Source organism: Hemiscyllium ocellatum (assembly GCF_020745735.1).
Source record: "Hemiscyllium ocellatum isolate sHemOce1 chromosome 41 unlocalized genomic scaffold, sHemOce1.pat.X.cur. SUPER_41_unloc_18, whole genome shotgun sequence".
NCBI lineage: Eukaryota > Metazoa > Chordata > Chondrichthyes > Orectolobiformes > Hemiscylliidae > Hemiscyllium > Hemiscyllium ocellatum.
The window spans coordinates 400,411-421,420 of NW_026867547.1; the positions used below are offsets into that span (position 1 = coordinate 400,411).

A 21,010-nucleotide genomic window follows, 5' to 3' on the forward strand; every position below is an offset into this window, starting at 1 on the left:
ATCAATGGTGAGGGAGAGCCACACCATCGGAGTGCACGTGCTATGGGAGCACCGGACTGTCAGTGGGTCAATGCTGAGGGAGTGCCGCACTGTTGGAGGGTCAGTCCTGAGGGAGTGCTGCACTGTTGGAGTGACACTACTGAAGGGGTCTGCAGAGTTGGAGGCTCAGTACAGAGGAGTCCCGCACTGTTGGAGTGTCAGTACTAAAGGAGCACCGCACTATCAGCGGCAGTATTGATGGAATACGGCAACATCAGAGGGTCAATCTGAGGGAGTACTGCACTGTTGAAATGACACTGCTGAGGCAGTGGGCACAGTTGGAGGGTCTGAACTGAGATATTGCCACACTGTCGGAGGTTCAGTTCTGAGGGAGTGCCACATTATCAGTCGGTCAGTGATGTGGCAGTGTAATTCTGTCCTAGAATCAGTGCTGAAGGAGAGCTGCATGCCGGAGACATAGTGCTGACGGAGCGTAGCAATGTCGGAGGGCCAGTGCTGAGGGGGTGGCCACTGTTTTTAAGGGTCAGTGATGAGGGTGTGTGCCGCACTCTTGGAGGGTCAGTGCTGAGGGAGTGATACACAGTTTGAGTGTCAGTGCTGAGGGATTGCCACACTGTCAGGAGGATAGTGCTGAGGGAGTGCTGCACTGTCGGAGGGTCAGTGCTGATGAAGCGGACACTGTCGGAGTGTCAGAGTTGAGGGAGTGTCCCACTGTTGGTGTCTAACTGCTGAGGCAGCGGCGCACTGTCAGAGGGTCAGTGCTGCGGGAGCACCGCACTGTTGCAGTATCAGTGTTGAGGGAGCGGAGCACTGTTGGAGGGTCAATGCTGTGAGAGTGCTGTATTGTTAGCCAGGGTTGTGGTTTTGTTGTCAGGGATGGAAAATAATGAGATTTCGATACAGCTCCACAAATGCAAATGCTGGTCCTGAGGTTTGGGGTGGAAGACGTAGTTGAGAAATCTCTGAGGAAGAGGCGTTGAACAGCACCTAGTTCAGCGGGGAGCTGCTTTCAGAGTCAGCAATAATCTCAGGCCAATGATGAAGCAATGATTGAGTAAAACTGAGTATTCAATACATGGAGAACCGCCAAACTCCAATGCCAGTACAATGGGCAGTCTGTAACCACCTCCTGGAAACCAGCCGAAATCGCCTGGAGTGCTAATTGGTGTGCGGCCAGTGATTGACTTGGACTCTCCAAACCCAGGTCACTGAGTCAGAGAAGATGCACTGACATCTCATTCCACACGGTCAAGAAATATGTTCCATTTCTCCAGGCAAGGAATCCCAAAAGCGAGGCAGAACTGCACCAAGACATCCAATCCAGTGCTTGGGCGCTGTGCGAAAGGACCGTGTACCTAACACACCGTGATCACATATCCTGGGGAAGATGCTTTGCCCTCGACCTTCTCCAGTGTTGCTGGAGCTGCACCCCCATCCCAGCTCGCAGTGCTCATTGCCTGGTGGATTCTGTCAATGAGGAAAGGTTTGATGTGTCGGCCATGCCTCAGGCCCAGAGAGGCCGGGGACAGGGGTTGGGAATGGATCAATACTGTAGTTCCGGCCTGGAGTGGGGGACGGTTGGATTCGGGACGATTCCTGAGTCAGGCCGTGAGGCAGAGTGTGAAAGCAGGAAAAGGGTATGGCAGTGAAGACTGGTGAGGTAAGCGCGGCCTGACGCAGAGACACAGAGAGAGGGTAGATAAATAAAGAGAGAGCGAGACGGACAGACATAGATAGAGGGAGAAAGAGAGAGAGGGTGCAGATAGATGGGGAGGAACAGAAAGAGATGAAGAAAACGAGGTGTGCACAGAGAAACAGTGATACAGACAGACATCGAAAATCAGAACTGCCGAGTGAGAGACAGAACGAGAAAGACATGGAGAGAGAGAAAGACAGTGAGACTTAGAGAGAGAGGCAGACGTACAGGTACAATGTGGGAGAGAATGAGATTTTGAGAGAGTGACAATGAAACAGAAAGACACAAAGATAGATAGTGTGTGAAAGAGGAAGTGAGACGTTTAAATAGATAGACAGATGTCGAGAAACAGAGAGAGAGCGAAGGAGAGAGAGAGAGAGAGAGAGAGATAGAGAGAGAGAGAGAGAGAGAGAGGTATGATCATGAGAGGAAGAGAGTAAGAGAGCCAGATATAGAGGGAGGAGCAAATTACTGCAGGTAATAGAATTGATACTGGAAATAAGAGACACTGGAGATCACAGTAAGTCAATAAGCATCCATGGAAAGAGAGCAAGCTTACATTTCAATTCTTTCTTGTCTCAAAGTGTTAGCTTGCTCTCTTTCTGTGAATACTGTCTGACCCATTGTAATCTCCAGCATTTGCTGTTTTCAGGAGAGACAAAATGGTGTAGATAAAAAAAAGCATGTAGCTGGAAAGAGGAGTGAAACATACTTCAGCCATGAGATTTTAAGAGAAAAAAACGGACAATAGATAAAAAGAGAGAGAGGGAGGGAGAGAGAGAGAGAGAAAGGTGTAAGTAGAGGGAGAGAGAGAGACTGGGAAAGGGGCAGTTTGAAAGGGATAGAGAGAATGACAGAGAGAGGAGTAGATAGAGAGGTGTTAATAGACAGATGAAGTCAGAGACAGTGAATGAGGTAGCGAGTGTGTGAGAGAGATGCAGACAGAGAGAGACATGTAGAGAGAGAAAGTTTAACCATGGTGGTGGAGTCAATATTGTAAGCAATTCAGAGGAAGACAATCAATTTTCATTTGGAGATACAGGGGTGAATCGAGAACAGTCAGCACGAGTTTATTAGAGGGGGTTCACGTCAGCCCAATATCATTGTATTTTTTTCAAAGAGTTGACCAGAAGTGTCAACAACGGTAATGCTTTTGTTGTTGTCTACTGGGCGTCAGCCAGGCTCTCGATAAATCCCATATAGGAGACAGATAGGAAAGGTAAGATTCCAAAGATCCAAAGAAATTTGGAGAATTGAATTCACATTTGGCTGCGAAGGAGGAAGCAGAGGACATTGTTTGAGAGCTGTCTTTGTGCTTGGAATTGTACGTCCAGTGGGATCCCATGATCCCTGCTGTTTGTGAGTGACATCAATGTTTTCGACTTGAATGCAGGAGAGATGGTCAGTAAATTCACGAAGTACACAGTTGAAGCAGAGACAAATATTGAGACAGATCACCTTAGATTACTAGAGGGTAGAAACTGGCAGGTCAGATGGACTATCAGTGGCAAATCGAATTCAATCGAGATAAATGTGAGCTGATGTTTTGGGGCAGGGAAATCAAAGCAGGAATGTACATGATTGAAAATTGGACCAGAGAAGTATTAAAGATCGGGTGGACACTCTTAAGCAACCAGGACAGGTGAATAACTTGGTTAAGAATACATGTGGTACACTTGGGTTTATTAGTGGAGGCATAGAGTTTAAGAGAGGATGCTGCAACAGGATAAAACAGTTCAGGTCACAGCTGGAGTATCGCGTGCAGGTCTGGAATCCACATTAAGGGAGGGATGCAATAATACTGGAGAGGAGATTTTCCAGGATGTTGCCGGAACTGGCGCATTTCAGGTATTGGAGAGGTTAAACAGTGTGAGGTGTTTTTTTCTTAGATCAGAGGAGCCTGAGGGAGGAAGAGATTCAGACGTAGCAAATGATGGCTGAGTCTACAGTTAGACGGAATACTCCAGACTCCCATGAGGATCATTCCTGAAATTAACATTCCGGACAACATGTACACATACACACACACACACACACACACACACACACACACAACCACACACACACACACACAGACAAGCACACACACACACAGAGATGTGAAAGTGTAGGGTGGGTTGGACATTATATTTGGGTTGTGGTGGTGTGGTTGTGTGTGGTGGAGGGGGGTGAATTAGTGCAGTGCAAATTATGTCCATCGCACCCACCACCACCACCAACCCCCCACCCCCCGACCATTTCCAGCCCCAAGGCCTGGGGACTACATAACTCCACAGGAATTTTGCAAATGCAAATCAATAAATATCATCCTCAATATTAACAAATTAAAGGCTTCATTGTCAATCCAATAAATATTAACAACCAGAACTCTACATCAAATATGTTAAAGGGCAGTACCAATGCATATGATGATAGACCAGCACGTGAAAATTAAAGTGGTGAATATTTGGTTAGCTTACCCCCTTCCTCATTGGGCGTGCTGTCACATGATAGGAACATTTGTTCGACTGCAGCAAAAATCATTTACTCAAAACATGCCACACACAACATCAGGCCCGAAATGATGCCTGGGCTTTTCCTGCTCAGTGGATGATGGCGATGGAGGCAAGGGTGAATTTCAATCCCCCTCTGGCCTCAACTGAGTTTCTTAACAATTGACCTCAATCTGTGTCCCGTGTCTGCAAACTCCTCCAGAACTTATCTCGCTTTGTTTCTGTCATCTCCTAAACCTTAGCCATACCACTATCTCTATCCTCCTCCAGCCCCCACTCCCCTTCATTTGTGTAAGAAAATCATGTCCCTGCACTCCTCTCCATCTCTCTACCTATGAGGACATCCCGATATCGCTGGTCGGTTAGCTCAGATGGTTAGAGCGTGGTGTTAATAACACCAAGGCCGTGGGCTCAATTCCCGCACCGACCAAGTGTAGAGCTGGTGTTGGCAAGGATGCTGTCATTGCAGTTGCAGTTGCTGATCATTGCTTGGGGCGGCTCATTGCTGAGCAATGCTGCCTTACAGCAACAGGGTTCCAGGTTTGATTCAAGCCTCGGGTGACAGTCTATAGGGAGTTTGTACATTCTCCCACTGTCACAAAGTTGTGCAGTTCAGGTGAATTGGCTGTGTTAAATTGCCCGGTGCATTAGTCAGAGAGAAATGGGTCTGGGTGGGTTACTCTTCGGTGGTACTGGTGTGGACTTTTGCACCAAAGGTACTGTTTCCACACTAGAGGAAATCTAATCTCTGTATTCCTCTGTTTCTAGCCTCCTTGATTCCTATCGTTCTGCCCTGGCAGTTATGAGGGATGGGGTGGGGTAGTGGAGCTGGGGAATACGCTGCCCCTCTGGGACTTGCTCCCTATCCCTCGTTCACAACCTGACGTTCTGTTCCTGTTGCCTAGCTCTGTCTTCTCCAGGGGGACGGAATCTTCCTCTGCAGATGGCCCAGCTTGGTGAGGCTGAGAGGCGACGCACAGAGCTCCTGCAATCCGCCATCCCATAAACCCGCCCCTTTCTCAAACACCACTTCCTCGTTCAAGCCCTGCGCAACATTAACATTCCCCTCCATTTGCAGAATACCTCCAGTCCGTGTACGAACATAACCCTGACCTTCTCGTAGGTCAGTCATTTTAACACAGCATCCTACTCACAAATCTATTTGTCTGTCCTCGGTACACTGCCATACTCCAGTGGGTCACAGTGGAGTAACATCTCAACTTCAAACTCGGCATTTTCACAGAATTCTGGACTAATGTTGAACTCAGCATCGTCAAATTGTGAACTCATTCCTTCATTGCCTTTCAGCTTTCCTTTTTACCTTCTCTATCACATTCTCTCCAATCGTGCCCACACCAGTGGGACGGTCTACTCTTGCCGTTTGGCAGATAAACCCACAGATTTCTACCATTCTCACAGTCTGATCATTTAATCTGAATTATCAACATCCTTTCTAAGCTCCAGCAGTCCAACCATCCCCCCAACAATGTTGCAGAAATGCTGCTCCCTCCACACCTCAACATCTAAACTCAAAACTTGAGCTTCCACCCTCTCCATGGATACAGTCCTTGACTCGCTGTGGTTACCAATACTTTGCTGTTTTCAGTTTTCCATTGGACAGAGCCAACTCCCCAAACTCCGCACTCACTAGTGTGGCCCGCCCAGCATACCACAAGCTCCACCCCAAACACTGTGACCCACATAGCACACCCTAAACCCCGTTCCCAAACACGGTATTCCGCCCAGCACACCCCAAACTCCACCCACAAAAACTGTGCCCTGACCAGCATACCCTAAACTCCACCCCAAACTCCACCCACAAGCACTGTGCACCATCCATCATACACCAAAATCCACCCCAAACTCCGCACACAAACACTGTGCCCTGCCTCGCAAACGCCATAACTCCAACCCCAACACTGTGCCGCACCCAGCACACCACAAACCACAACCCCAAACACTGTTCCCCAGCACACCACATAACTCCACCTCAAAACACAGTTCCCACAGTACACCCATTACTCCACTCCCAAACTCTGTTGCCAATACACCTACAACTCCACCCCTAAACACTGTGCCCCGCCCAACATACCGTAATCTCCACCACCAATCCCCACCACAAACACTGTGTCCAGCCCAGCACACCGCAAACTCCACCCCAAACACTCTTCCCCGCCCAGAACACCGCAAATTCCACCCCTAAACATGTGCTGCAACCACCAGAACCAGAAATTGCAACGCCCAAACACTGTGCCCCGCCCAGCTGACCGCAAACCCCGCCCACAAACACTGTTCCCCAACCAGCTCATCCCAAACTCCACCCTCAAATACTGTGGCCCGCTCAGCACACCGCAAACACCCAAGAAAAACTGTGCCCCGCCTAGCACACCACACACTGCGCCCCCAAATGCTGTGCCCCGCCCAGCATATCCCAAACCCTATCCCAAACACTGTGCACAACTCAGCGCACTACAAACAGCATTCCAAACACTGTACCCCGTCCAGCAAACGCCAAATCATTTCCCACATTCTGTGCCCTGCCAACACACCCCAAAGCCAATCGCAGTGTGCTCTGTCCAGCACACCCCAAATACAATGCACTTTCCAGCAAAACCGAAATATTTCAGAAACATTGTGTCCCACCCAGCACACCCAAACTCCCTCCAAACACTGTGCCCCACTCAGCACACCCCAAACTCCAACCCACACACTATGCCACGCCCAGCTCACCCCAAACTCCACCCCTAAACACAGTGAACCACCCGCTGCTCCCCAAACACCCTCTCCAAAACACTCTGCCCTGCCCAGCGCATCCAAAGTCCTGTTCTTACCACAATGCTACACCCAGTGTACTCCAATCCCTGATCCAACTACAATGCCCTCACCCTGCACCCCATCTCTTCCCCCACCACAACATCCAGTACCTAAATCCCACGCTCCTATTCTCCCAAACCCCGTCCTCCATTATCCTATTTCTACTCATTCCCTCCCCACGGCCATCCTTTTCATTTTCTCCCTTTTTTATGTATTTTGTTGTGTGGCTTTTGTTGAAATGTTGCAGGCAGGGAACAGATGTGATTCCCTCTCCTTTGCTGAGCTGGGTGTGGGAAGGGAAGGTTTGTCTGAAAGGCCTCGATGATTTTTTTTTCATCATAACTCAACGTGATGCTTGTGAACAATGTTTGAAATTAACCAATTCCTGGCCCTAAGTGCTAGACCCCAGGCTTCAAATCCTCGACAATTTTGCCAAACTTGTGTGTGGTGATGTAGGCACTGGCATGGCCAACTGGTGCAACATGCTGAGGATGGGCCAGAGGAGCCCTTGGGACAGCCCATGACCGTCTACCTTGCTGGAGCCCAACGAGGCCAAGACACAGTCGAAGCTGGCATCCAGCCTGTTGAGAACGATGATTGTGAGCTGCCGCTGCTGGTGGAGGTGGTGCTGGGTCTCATTCAGCTACTGCTGCTCAGCCACGATATGGTGCAGGAGGCACTGTGCTGAGACAGGTGGCTGATGGACTCCCAATCCTCCATGTTAATACCAGGAATGAGCGAGCGAGTACCTGGAGGAGAACATTCAGGAGCCGTGAATGGTAATCATGGAAACTGGGGGTCTTGGGCTGGTGAGGCTGTACTCAACCGTGGCGCAGTAGTGGCCCATGAGGCCTCATCGAGGCAAGATCAAAGCAAGGATTGAGTGGCAAGATTGGTCCTGCACTCTGATAGGCTCACTCAGTCCTAGGACTGTGAGGCAGCCTACTCCTGTATTCCACTGCATTAAATCCACTACTGGTAGTGAAACTGGCTAATTGACTCTCCCAGCTAGAGGCCTGTGATGCAACTTGAGCCGACATTTCACTGCGTTGTGGAGATATTGGCTAAATGCCTAACACAGCACGAGGTCTGAGGTGCATGCTAGACCTGCACCATAGTCAGGGTGCGAATGTGACGCGGCTCAGTTTATCCACCACCACGAATGACAGTGGCTAACTTGGCACAAGCCACAACTTGTGCCTGCTCGATTTGTGATGATGTGGGCGGTGCGGAAGTTTATTCCATCCAACCGACAACAGGGGTGAAGTTGACCCACTCATTGTTAGGCCCAAGATTCTGCCTGTGCTCTCTATCCCTGATTTGTGTCGTTCAGCTAACCCTAGATCAACTGTAAATACTAGGCACAGGATCTGAACCTTAGGCCTAAATGTCCCATCGCTGTGGGTCTCAATTCATCCCACATCATTGTGTGTGAGCTCAGTTTCGGGAAGTGCCCGAGAAGGTAGCCTGGGACACACCTGCTCTCTGTGCACATGTATCTAGCAGTTAGTGTGGTGGTCCTTAGTTTCACAACATTCTGCATAGTCAACTCCCCAAGATGATGCCTAGGTTAATGTTTTCCTACATTGTTGGTCTTGGTCTGTCCCGGAAGGGAAAGTCAGGAAAACTGGCAGATGAGGCATACTGGTCTGAGTCACCTGGCTTGCTTCAAAACAGAAGACCAATATGTCAATTTTCAACGCTTACTGGGTTTTTGATCTCTCAGGTGAGGAATGATATTGTTATTCTCGTCAGTATTAGGCCAAGATGGAACCTGGTACTTTCCTGCTGTGGACGTCCATGCATGTGGGGGTTCTCAGTTCCAGACACCATGAAGCATCAACAAACACGAGCCTGAGATCGGGATTGGACCTAAATGTCCCTATCTGCATTTTCAAAAGTCCCACATTGGGTGAAATTGTTAAATTCAGTGCTTGGCTGGAAATGGAGCCTGAGGCGTATGCTTCCCTGCATAGGACTCGAACCATTCCACACCGGGTGAAATTGGTAAAATAAATCCTCGGCTTTAGATGGAGAAATAGCATGTCTCTGCCGGACATTATAAAATGGGTAGAGGAGAAGAATCTAGTTCCCGGTGAAAAATTAATTCCAAGAGCAGATTCAAAGAAGCAAGGTCAGTGCAAAATTAATTGCTTAAAACTAAGGAATATGAAATGGAAATCGTAATGCTGGGTGGATCCTGCAAGCCTGCCAACGACCAGCAGGCGAAAGAGGAGAGAGCATGTAGACAGATCCTGTATAGGTGTAAAAGCAGTGTTGTTGTGGTGGGGGATGTTAACTTCCCCGACACGCTAGGAACTTGGATGGGAAGAATTTGTAAGAACCGTGCAGGAAGGATTCTTGACACAACAGTTAAACTGTTCAACCAAGGAAGGAATCTGAGTTTCGGAACTAAATCGAACCGCGGAAGTGACGTTTCACTGTGGGAGAATTTTGGGAGAAGTGACCATAATAGCAAAGCCAGTCGCATAGGGTGAGGTGGCCGAGTGGTTAAGGCGATGGACTGCTAATCTATTGTGTTCTGCACGTGTGGGTTCGAATCACATCCTCGACGTACTCTTAGCGTTTGGACAGGCCAGGAGTGGTTCGGTATATTCAACATAGCATTGTGCATGGGAAAGCATGTATCACAAACTTGATTGAGTCTTTTTGAAGAAATAACAAAGACGACTGATGAGGGCAGAGCAGCAGCTGCGAATATAGATGGACTTGAGTAAGGCGTTCGACAAGGTTCACCATGGAAGACTGATTAGCAAGGTCAGATCTCACAGAATACAGGGAGAACTAGCCATTTGGTTACAGAACTGGTTCAAAGGTAGAGGACGGAGTGTTTTGCTGTCGGGTTGTTTTTCAGACTGGAGGCCTGTGACCAGTGGAGTACCACAAGGATCGGTGCTTTTTCCTCTATTTTTTTGTCATTTGCGTAAATGATTTGGTTGCGAGCATATTAGGTAGAGTTAGTATGTTTGCAGATGACAGCAAAATTGGAGGTGTAGTGGACAGCGAAGAGGGTTACCTCAGATTACAACAGGATCTGGACCAGAGGGGCCAATGGTCTGAGAAGTGGCTGATGGAGTTTAATTTAGATAAATGCGAGGTACTGCATTTTGGGAAAGTAAATCTTAGAAGAATTTTACAGTTAATGGTATGGTCCGAGGGAGTGTTGCTGAAAAAAGAGACCTTGGAGCGCAGGTCCTTGAAAGTGTAGTTGCAGATAGTAAGGATAGTGAAAGAAGGCGTTTGGTATGCATTCCTTTATTGGTCAGAGTATTGAGTACAGGAGTTGGGAGGCCATGTTGCAGCTGTACAGAACATTGGTTAGGCCACTGTTGGAATATTGCACGCAATCCAGGTCTCCTTCCTATCAGAAATATGTAGCGAAACTTGAAAGTGTTCAGAAAAGATTTACAACAATTTTGCAAAGGTTGGAAGATTTGAATCTGTAGGAAGAAGCTGAATAGGGTGGGGCTGCTTTCCTTGGAGCGTGGGTGACCGAATAGAGATTGACAAAGTTGTGAGGGGCATGAATTGGTGAAATAGGCAAAGCCTTTTCCCTGGGTTCGGGGAGCCCAGAATTAGAGGGCATAGGTTTAGGGTGAGAGAGGAAAAATATAAAAGGGAGCTAAGGGGCAAATGTTTCACGCAGAGGGTGGTACTTGTATGGATTGGGCTGCCCGAGGAAGCGGTGGAGCCTGGTAGAATTGCAAAATTTAAGAGGCATTTGGATTGGTATATGAATAAGAATGGATTGGAGGGTTATGGGCCGGGTGCCGGCAGGTGGGACTAAATTGGGTTTGGATACTTTGTCAGCATGTACGGGTTCTACTGAAGTGTCTGTTTCCATGCTGTACATCGTCATTACTCTGTGACTCTAAGATATTCACGGATACCGATAACAGCTGCCCTCTTCATTGGGGGGAAGGCAAACTGCAACAATATTAGGCAGGACTGGAAAATTTTGCAAGCAGGTATTTGAGGGGAAATCTACCTCGGACATTTGCGATGATTTCTAACAACTGTTGACAAGATTTCATGAGTGGCACAATCCTGGGAGAATGAGGGAGATGTGTGGAAATTTATATGAACCTCGGATGACCAGGGATGTTGAGACTTTAGTCAGGAAGAGAAAGGAAGCATTTGGAAGGTCGAGGAGGATGGGAACTGATGAAGCTAATGAAGTATGTAAGGAAAATGGGAAAGAACGTAAACAATAAATTCGAAGGACGAAAAGGGTTCATGAAACGTCGTTAGCAAATAGGGTGATGGAGAATTCAAATGCTTTTTATACAAGTACAAAAAGCAATAATGTAGCCAGGGAAAGAGTTGGAAAACTCAAAGACAATGGAGGGAATACATGGGTATAACCAGAAGAATTTGGTGAGATCCAAAACGAATACTTTGCCTCAATATTCAGCAATGAGAAGGAATTGGTGGATCATGATCTCAGGGAAGGGAGCGTCAAGTTTCTAAAACAAGTTACTATTTAAAAAGATAAGGTGTCATGCATCTTACAAAGGATTCTATACCAAAATATTGATGAAGGCAAGAGAAGAAATCAAAGCATTGACAGATATTTTTGTGTACGCTTTGGTCACAGATGAGGTCCCAGAGATTTGGAGAATAACCAATCTAGTCCCATCATTTAAGAAGGGCAGTCAGGATAATCCTGGAAATGACAGACCTGTAAATCGCACACCAGTGTCAGTGAAATGATTAGAAAAGATTTTCAGGGAGCAGCTTTAGGAGCAAATTGACATATTCATGATGGCATGGATTTGTACTGGTGAGGTTGTGCCTCGCTAACAAGAGCTGAAAAATGTGTTGCATGAAAAGCGCAGCAGGTCAGGCAGCATCAAAGCAACATGAGAATCGACGTTTTTGGCATCGGCCCTTCTTCAGGACTGAGGAGGGTTAAGATAAAAGTTATGGAGGAGGGACTTAGCGGAGGGACGTTGGGAATGTGATGGGGGAAGGAAGTTAAGTTGAGTGTGATAGGCCAGAGAGGGGGTAGGGTCAGAGAGCTCGGGAGGAAGATGGCAGGTCAAGAAGGCGGTGCTGAGTCCGAGGGTTGGGACTGAGAAAAGGTGGGGGAGGGGAAATGAGGAAGCTGGAGAAATCTGCATTCATCCCTTGCAGTTGGAGGGTACCTAGGCGGAGGATGAGGCGTTCTTCCTCCAGGCGTCGTGTTAATATGGTCTGGCGATGAAGGAGGCCAAGGACCTGCATGTCCTTGGCGGAGTGGGCCGGGAGTTAAAGTGTTCAGCCACGGGCCTGTTGGCTTGGTTGGTGCAGGTGTTCCAGAGGTGTTCTCTGAAGCGTTCTGCAACTAGTCGGCCTGTCTCCCCAATGTAGAGGAGGCCACATCGGGTGCAGTGGATGCAGTAAATGATGCGTGTGAACGTGCACGTGAATTTGTTACAAATATGGAAGGATCCCTTGGGGCCTTGGAGGGAAGTGGGTGGGGGGGAATTGTGGGCGCAGGTTTAGCATTTCTAGTGGTTGCAGGGGAAGGCTCCAGGAGTGGAGGTTGGGTTGGTGGGGGATGTGAACCTGACGAGGGAGTCATGGAGGGAGTGGTCTTTCAGGAACGCTGAGAGGGGAGGTGATGGAAATATATCATTGGGCGCGGCGTCTGTTTGGAGGTGACGGAAATGATGATGGAATATCCGATGTATCTGTAGGTTGGTAGGGTGGTGGGGAGGACTAGTGGTTCTGTCCTGGTGGAGATTGGAGGGACGTGGTTCAAGAGGGGAGGAGCGGGAAGTGGAGGAGATGCGGTGGAGAGCATCGTCAACCATGTCTGAGGGGAAAGTACAGTCTTTGAAGAAGGAGGTCATTTGGGTTGTTCGGTACTGGAATTGGTCCTCCTGGGAGAAGATGCGGCGGAGGCGAAGGAATTGGGGAATATGGGATGGCGTTTTAACAGGTGCAGAGTGGGAGGAGGTGTAATCTAGCAAGCTGTGGGCTTCGGTCGGTTTATAGTAAACGTCTGTGTTGAGTCGGTCGTCCGAGAGAGAAATGGAGAGATCTAGGAAGGGGAGGGAGGAGTCCGAGATGGTACAGGTAAATTTGAAGTCTGATTGGAAGGTGCTATTAACGTGGATGTACTGTTCAACTTCCTCATGGGAGAATTAGGTAGCGCTAATGCAGTCATCGATGTAGCGGAGGAAAAGGTGGGTGGTGGTGACAGTGTAGCTGCAGAAGATGGACTGTTCCACATATACAACGAAGAGGCAGGCCTACTGGGGCCCATGCGGGTTCCCACGGCTACTCAGTTGGTGTGGAGGAAGTGGGAGTATTGGAAAGAGAATTTGTTCAGAGTGAGGGCCAGTTCAGTCAGTCGAAGGAGGTTGTCAGTGGAAGGGTAGAGATTATTTCGACGGGAAAGGAAAAAGCAGCGAGATTTGAGGCCTTCCTGATGGGGGATGGAGGCGTATAGGGACTGGATGTCCAGGGTGATGATAAGACGCTTGGGGCCAGGGAAGCGAAAATCATGGAGGAGGTGGAGAGCGTGTGTGGTGTCGCAAAAACATGTTGGGAGTTCTTGGATTAAGGGGGACAGGACCGTGTCGAGGTATGCAGAGATGTGTTCGGTGGGGCAAGAGCAGGCTGAGACAATGGATTGGCCGAGGCAGTCAGATTTGTGGATTTTGGACAGGACGTAGAAACGGGCGGTGCGGGGTTGTGGGACTATGAGGTTGGAGGCGGTGGATGGGAGATCCCCTGGGGTAATGAGGTTATGGATGGTCGAGGAGATTATGGTTTGGTGGTGGGAGGTGGGGTCATGGTCAAGGGGGCAGTAGGAGGAGGTGTCCACGAGCTGCCGTTTAGCCTCGGCCATGTAAAGATCGGTGTGCCAGACCACCACTGCGCCGCCCTTGTCTGCCGGTTTGATACTAGGGTTGGGGTTGGAGCGGAGGGAGTGGAGGGCTGTACGTTGAGAGGGTGAGAGGTTGGAATGGTTGAGAGGGGTGGACATCCTTCGATGAAAATTGTACAATTCACAGCCGAGAGAGAAGATTCACATGTTCTATGTTTGGATGAGTCTTCCAACGATTGTTAAGCCTGGTGAAGGAATGCGAACAGATTCTGCATGGATAATCCCTGGAAATCTGGGCACTGTGGGAAGGGATTCTATTAACCATCTGCTCTTGCGATTCATGAGCGCAGATACACGGGGCTGAGGCCAGTCACCTGTTTTGTGTCTGAGAAAGGATTCAGTGTTATCTCCAATCTACTGACACGCCAGAAATTTCACTCTGTGCGGAGATCATGCACCTCTGATCATGGGAAGATTCTCACTGATATATCCACACCGTTGGCGCTCAAGGAAGAGAGTATTTCCATGCTCTGTTTGTGGGAAGGAATTCTCCAGTTCAGCTAACGTGCTGAGACATAAGTGAGTTGACACTGAGGAAAGGCCTTAGTGTTGTTCTGAGTGTGGGAAAGGTTTTGATAAGTCGTCTGGCTTAGTTAGTCACCACCGCATGCATACTGGCGAGAGGCTGTTCACCTGTTCTCAGTGTGGGAAAGGATTCGCTTAGTCATTGAGCTTGGTTATTCACCAAGTGCTTCACACTGGCTAGAGATCTTTCCCCTACTTCACTGTGGGAAGAAATTCTCGGATGTGTACGCCATGAACGGATTCACATCGAGGAGAGTCCATTCATCTGCTCTCAATGTGGGAAGAGATTCACTCAATTATCCAGCCTGCAGAGACATCAGCGTGTTGACACCAGTAAGAGCCACTCACCTGCTCGCAGGGCGGAAAGGAATTCACTTAATTTAACATCGAGTTCACACCAGGAAGAGGCCGTTCACCTGCTTTCAGTGCGTGAAAGGATGCACTCAATTATCCCATCTGGGGAGACACCAGCGACTTCACACCACAGAGAGGTCGTTTACTTGCTCTCGGTGAGGGAAGGGTAACACTCAATTATCCAACCTGCAGAGACACCAGCGGTTTCACACCGACGAGAGGCCACTCACGTACTTACATTGCGGAAAGGGGTACACTCGAGTACCCAGCCCGCAGGAACACCAGTGAGCTTACCAATGACTGCAGGAGTGTGTTCTGCTGTTGGTGCTGCTGCTCATCATGTTCAGGACTGAATTTTGTTGATCCTGCCAGTGGGCGAAGTGGGAAGACAGAGGGTTTCTTTCTGCTGAACTGGCCACCCTCACATTTGCTTCCAGTGAAACACTGAATGAGGAAAGTTTTGGAAGGTAGACGTTGTTTAGTCTGAAAAGGGAACCTCAATTATCCAGCATTTCTTAATCCGAATATTGGACTATCCGGTAAGATTGCATGGTTGCAATGCTTTGTTAAACTGTTATCAAGCATTCAATGAACTGAACAAAAGTGTCCTCACCCGTGTCTTCAGACAATCGACGTTCATCTGCATTTCATCTTCAACAATAGCACATTACGTTTGCATGGAGACAGTCACGTTCGTCGTTTGTTTTATTTAATTGACATGGGCGCTTCTCACAGAATGTAGTTGGGGATTTGTAAAGATGGAATCGTCATTTGGAATGGCTGAGGGGAAATGAACCCGGAAGGCTTGCTGAGCTTGGAGCTGGAGGATGTAATCTCCAGTAAGGCTGTCGATGGAAGGCAATGGGTCTTGTGGTGGCAGAAAGATGTCAGATATTGGAGATATGAATGAGGAGCAGGAAAGCCATTCAACCATTCGAGATGCCTCATCACGTGAGAAAATTGTGATCAATCAGATTGTCATCTCCACTTCTGTCTCAACGTTCAAAGCTTTCCCCACAAGTTGGTCAAAAGATGATACCAAAGCTGTAAATGAGTCAGGAGAACTGGTATATTCTCACTGTCAAAGAGTGGAACTTTCAAAGCAAATTGCTGGAGATAAAGGAGTAAATCAGTGTTGGGAAAAGTGGCTGGTGTCCCATAAGACCATAAGACATGCGAGTGGAAGTAAGGCGATTTGGCACAACGAGTCCACTCCGCCAGGGAATGTTGCACCAAAGACAGAAACTTCTGAGACACGAATTCTTTCTCATGTTATTATCAGGCATGAAAATAAACACAATCAATTCCAAAACACGTATATTTTCAGGAAAGTCACTCCGGATGTCCAAGAAAGGAAAGAAAGATTTTTATTCTGAGTTGACAGCTCAGCTGAAACCTTCAGTGGAAAAGAAAATTCCAAAATCTTCATTGCATTAATCCAGGAATTGTGGGAAATCCCAGATGGCCTCCATCTTCAAATATTGCAATTTCCCCTCCCACGTGGTTGACGATGTTCTCCAATGCATCTCATCCAAGTCCTGCACCTCCGCCCTCTACTCCCACCCCTCCCAATGCAACAAGGCAGAACACCTCTCCACTCCCTCAGTCCTCGCCTTTCACCCCACCAACTTGCATATAGAGCGTGTCGTCCTCCACCACTTCTGTCACTGATAAACGGACCCCACTGCCAGAGACATATTTCACTCCCCACCTCTATCAGCATTCCAGAGACCATTCCCTCCGCGGCTCCCTGGTCAGTTCCACGCCCCACCCCTATTCACTCCTGACACCTGTACCTACCACCGCAGGAAGTGCAGCACCTGCACCCACACCTTTCGCTCCCCCTCCCCCTCCCCACCCATTCATCCCCGTTGTCCCTGTCGCAAGCCGCCAACTCGGCACCACCTTCTCGACCTGTCTTTTGCCTCTCTCATCTATCTGTTCCACCCTCCTCTCCCACCTTTCTGTCTCCAGGGTGAAGATATAAATTGGGGTGGGGATGAGGTGTGGGACTCGTGAGAAGGTAGCAAAGAGTAGAATAGGTTAATGTGCTTGGGGATGAAGGGAGTAGGTCAGAGGGTGGGTGGGGGAAGGTAGCAAAGAGTACAATAAGTGAACGGGTGGGTATGGAGGTGAAAGGTCAGAGTGGAGGGTGCGGTAAGGTAGTAAAGAGTACACTATGTGAATGGGGTGGGGATGGAGGTGATAGGTCAGAGAGGAGGGTGGGGCAAGGTAGAAAAGATTACAAATCTCAGCCTGATGTGGAAGACATAAAGTAGTAGACTATATGAACACAGAAAAGTATAGCACCGACCTGGCACTTTGGCCCACTATGTTGTGCCAAGGATCAATCCTAATGTAATATAAAATAACCTGTGCACCCGTCAATTCACTGCAATTTAAGCAGTCACTTAAATGTCCCTAATGGCACTGCTTCCAGCACCACCACTGGCAAAGTATTCTATGCGCTCACAGATCTCTGAGTAAAGAGCCTACCTTTGATGTCCCATCTATATCTTTCTCCTAATATATTAAAACAATGACCCCTCGTGACAGTCAACTCTGCGCTGGGGAAGAGTCGAGAAAGAACATAAATTCTAAAACTGAGAAAACTGATGACGTTATTGAGGGGTGAATATTTTTTCTTCTGAATTGGGATTAGGAACGATAACAAAAAATGTAGAAAGCAAACTTGCCCCTTTAATGTTAAAACGCATGGGAATAACATCACCAAGGAAGGAGGGAATCAACCATGAACCAGTTGCAGAAATGTTGCAAATGTTGCACCATGTTGGGAGTTTTCTCTGGGCCTTCGAATAGTTCCGAAAATGTAGAGGAAAGGACAGTAAAGATGATTCTCGATAGGAGTGAGAGAGACAGGGTAGTTGTGTTGAGGGATTTGAACGTTCAAAATTTTGTCTGGGAACACTATAGTACAAGTACTACCGAGGGTTAGTTTTTGTCCAATGTGTGCACGAGGGCTTCCTGACACATTATGTAGACAGGCCAACAAGGGACGTAGCCACATTAGATTTCGTACTGAGTAACGTGCCCGGCCAGGTGTTAGACTTGGAAGTAGGTGAGCACTTTGTTGATAGCAATCACAATTCTGTTATGTTTACTTTAGTAATAGAAAGAGGTATGTGTACACCACTGGGCAACAATTATAGCTGGGGGAAAGGCAACTACGGTGCGATTATGCAAGATTTAGGAAGCATAGGATAGGTAAGGAAACTGCAGGGGGTGGGCACATTAGAAATGTGGAGGTTATTCAAGGAAAAGCTTCTGAGTTTCCTAGATAAGTACGTACCTGTCAGGCAGGGAGGAAGTTGTTGAGCGCGGGAGCCGTGGTTTATGAAGTAAGTGGAATCTCTGGTCAAGAGCAAGAAGAAGTCTTATGTTAGGATGCGATATGAAGGCTCAGTTAGGGCGCTTGAGGGTTACAAGGTAAAAGGAAAGACCTAAAGAGAGAGTTCAGAAGAGCCAGGAGGAGACATGGGAAGGTGAAACTTAAGGCTTTCAATCGGTATTTACGGAATAAAAAAATGACAAGAGTAAGATTAGAGCCAATCAAGGATAGTCGTGGGACATTGGTGTGTGGAATCAGAGGAGATAAGGGAAACACGAAATGAATACTTTTCGACAGTGTTCACTGCAGAAAACAACAATGTTTTTGAGAAGAATGCGGAGGTACAGGGCTACTAGGCTGGGTGGGATTGTGGTTCACAAGGAAGAGATATTAGTAATCCTACACAGTGCAAAATAGATAAGTCCCCTGTGGTGGAGGGTATTTATCCTAGGATCCTTTGGGAAGTCAGTGAGGAATTGCCGAGCCTTTGGTATTGATATTTAAATCGTCATTGTCTGCAGGAACAGTGCCAGAAGACTGGAGGTTAGCAAATGTGCTTCCCCTAACCAAGACGGGGAGTCGAGATAATCCTGGTAATAATACACCAGTGAGCCTTAGTGTAGTGTAGATGAGCAAAAAGATCTCGTCGTCCAGGTTCACAGATCCTTAAAAGTTGCCACCCAGCGCGAAAACAAAATGATTAAAAAAGCAGAATAAACTCGGAGAAAATGAGAAGGAAACATGGAAAGTGGAGGATCTCCCGTCGGGGTGGTCAAACGTCGCTTTTATACGAGGAATTACCTTTTCCATACCAAATGAGACTCCTGCTTGTGTCACATCGTGAAGTGAGGAGAAATAATCCCCACTTTGATGGAGGGACGATCGTTAATAACAGCGAAATGTTTTTGGTCTCATGACGATACCCTGATGATCTTCTGTATGATTTACTGGACTGTGTTGCTTGACCTCCAGTAAGTAAAAACGTCTGATTTATTTTTGCTCCGATCAAACCTCCAACCATCTCCTCAATCAAAACCTGTGGGAACAAAGTTGGAGAAATAAACTGCTGCAGTCTGTTGCAGGGTCTGAAGTGCAAATACCACAGCTTTACTTCACAAAGAAATTGTGCAATGAAAACAGTTCTGTGTTTTATTTAAGATCTCCAGGGACTTCTCTTTCAACAATTTCATACGGGGAGGGAAAATTTTCAGTGTATTTAAAGAAGTAGATATTTCCTGTCATGATAAAGAGAGAGAAAAAAAATACTCCTTCTGCTGTCCAAATTCTGCCAAAGCAAAACTGTGATATAAGGCTACTCATGTTCATTAAAATGATGGATTAGTTATCAAAAAAAACTTCACAGTTTACTCATTTTCTTAATGGTGAAAAATTTTACGGCATGACTAATTTCAGGTTTCGGCGCTGATCAATGCAATACGAATATTTTCTCATATGCTTCAGAGTTCAAATGCTTCCAGGATGTCACAACATAATTTTAACTGTAACTCCATTTGTTTATTTTTTTCACTGACGTTTAGGATAAGAGGCAACCTTGGTGTGCATGCATACATTTTTGTAAAATTGCAAAACAAAGTTATCGTAAAGATTTTAAAAAGAGACTATGGTATCCTCCCCTTCAGATTTTACACACGCATCAATCAAATCCATTTCAAACGGAACTATTCTTATGGTGAGCCTTTGCGCATGGCAGAAGAGGCGATAACATGAGAAACAATCTCTGTCATAGGTGCCTAGCACAAATATATAAAGAGGTTCTGTGCGTTCGTTTATCGATCATTGCCTATACACGTGCCAGAATGTATGCGCTGCTGATTCATAAGAATGCTTGAGGCTTCAGTGAAGTGTTGAAGTCACTTCAGGTTTTCGGCCTGTCTCACTGTATGTGACATGTCGTAAGACTCTTGGTGAAGTACTTGAAAGAATCTTTGAACTCACCATCAACTTTGTCTGTGTCATTGCTTAAATAGCCATATTCGTGCATGAATGCAAATGTGGCAGCATGTATCCGTTTTAATGCAGAATAAATTTTGGGTCATTGCGATTTGAACCGACAGAATAGCTGTCACCTGAAATTCTCACAAGTGGAAAATGTGCAATAGATGTCAGACAAAACAGGAGGGAAGTGCCTGAAATGGCAAAGTTCAAAGCAATGGAGTTCCTCATGCTTTTCAGTTCTGTGTCACATTTATTAATTTTATCGTTGTGTTATCAGCGTCTCCTGCGGTCTCCGGTGGCAACCTTACTGTGTCTGGCAGTCAGGACATGAAGCAGCAAAATAAGGAGCAACGGAAATCATGGGTTTTATGAGAGTCCAATACCAGAGAAATAAGCCTTTGGTGAGACAGGACAGATTTGTAATCCAGAGAGTCCCGACAGTGTGAGAGAAAGCCATTCGGCAAATTATCGCCGCACTAACCATCAAAGAACATCCCGCACTGACCAGCCCCACTTCCCCACCTCTGTAAACCAACATGTACTGTAAGATATAAAGACCACAAAACAGCAGCAGAAATTAGGCCTATCGGCCCTCGAGCCTGCTCTTCTATTTCATCCTGAACGAAAGATTTTGTTTTCAACCCCGTATACTGCTTTTCCCACACAACCTTTGATCACCGTGGCAACCAAGAGCGTTTCTATTTTCGTTTTAAGTATTCTCAATTAACTGTCCTCCATAATCTTATGTGGTAATAAGTCCCACAGATTCACCTCTCTATGTGGTAAAGAAGTTGCTACTTATCTTCTTATCTCCTGTCCTGCCTCACCAAAGGATTATTTCCTCTGGTATTGGACTCTTGTAGACTTGAAAGAAGATATGGCAAATGTATGGTACACGGCTTCAAATTTTGTAAATGAAGAAA

At 47.2% G+C, this 21,010-nt stretch overlaps 2 non-coding genes across 2 annotated transcripts; both read left to right on the forward strand.

Annotated features, from left to right (window-relative positions):
* Nucleotides 1-4,544: 4,544 nt before the first annotated feature.
* trnai-aau (transfer RNA isoleucine (anticodon AAU)) lies at nt 4,545-4,618 on the forward strand. The gene has a single exon. It is a non-coding gene; the product is annotated as a tRNA-Ile (tRNA).
* A 4,877-nt stretch (nt 4,619-9,495) lies between these two features.
* Nucleotides 9,496-9,577, forward strand: trnas-gcu (transfer RNA serine (anticodon GCU)). Its single transcript has one exon. It is a non-coding gene; the product is annotated as a tRNA-Ser (tRNA).
* Nucleotides 9,578-21,010: the final 11,433 nt, after the last annotated feature.